This window comes from Tupaia chinensis, unplaced genomic scaffold, assembly GCF_000334495.1.
Source record: "Tupaia chinensis unplaced genomic scaffold, TupChi_1.0 Scaffold143422_1, whole genome shotgun sequence".
In the NCBI taxonomy this organism is placed as follows: domain Eukaryota; kingdom Metazoa; phylum Chordata; class Mammalia; order Scandentia; family Tupaiidae; genus Tupaia; species Tupaia belangeri.
Window position 1 is genome coordinate 15,000 of NW_006203266.1, and position 1,264 is coordinate 16,263.

The window sequence follows — 1,264 nt, forward strand, 5'->3', positions numbered from 1 at the left end:
AGCCAGCCCCGCTCAAGGAAAAAATCTCCAAAAAAAAAAAAAAAAAAAAAAAAGAAAGCTGTAATTGGTCAGGTCCGACCAGACAGTGAACATGACTTTTTTCTTTAGTGCAAGTTTGGCACTGGAAAGTGCTTTGTAGTTTTTTCTCAGTCAAACCACTGATCTGGTTGCTCCCAGTTGTGCTATAAAATCCACTTTTCATCTCACATCACAATCCAATTAAGAAATGGCTCACTATTGTGTTGAACATTAATGCGGGAGTTCTGGATGATCAAACACAACACCCATGCTGGTTCTTGTCCAAAGCTCGTGAAGAACTAGAGACATAGATGTAGAGGTAATAGTAAAGTAGAGTTTATTAGGAAAGGAGAAAATGCTTCCAATGTGATAGAAGGATTCTGAATGGGTTGCCAAAGAGAAACTGAAGGCGAGGGGTTTTTATCTAGCAGTCTGAGCAAGGAGCCGGCTTTTTGATAAGAAAGTGGGCTTTAGCAAATGGCTACATGGTAATCTCCATGATTTATTACCCTATTCTTTGTGGGGTCAGCAGACCATAGGGTTCTGTGCTTCTTGTTAGAATACAGTTACTAAATAGAAATTGTTGCCCTTTAAACTACAGTTGCTTTAAATCCCAATATAGTCTACATTTTGGCCATGAAAACTTAGCCACTGTGACTCCATTTTGAATTTATCTTGTCTGTGTGCTCAAGATTCTTATCTCTTGCCTTATTAGTAATGAGTCATACATTCTTCAGAGCCATGTAAAGGGGGTGTACATTAACAGACCATAGATGAAAAACATGGAAATTTCATTAGAAGAAAAATATAGAGATTTCCTTTCAGAGTCCTTATCGTATCAGCCTGTAAGTTGGGGTCTAACTTCTATCTAAATAAGAGAAGATAATACTTCAAAATGACAACTTTTAAAATTTTTGATCAAGGCATGAAGCACCCACTATTGAACTTTTCACCTTTCTAATTTATTTCAAATGCTAAATGACCATAGGATAGTCAACATTGAGTTCTTTGGCAACTTCTCATGTATACACTTCAATGATTGCTCTCAATTAGTCCTTGTCAACTTCCAATTGATGGTCACTATGCTCCTCATCTTCAGGGCTTTCATCTCTTTTGCAAAACTTCTTGAATCTCCACTGCACTTGTATATTCATTAGTGGCTCCTGGGCCAGTGTTATTATTATTTTTTTTTACTATTTATTTATTTATTTATTTATTTAAATTTGACCAGAGAGGGATAGAGAGA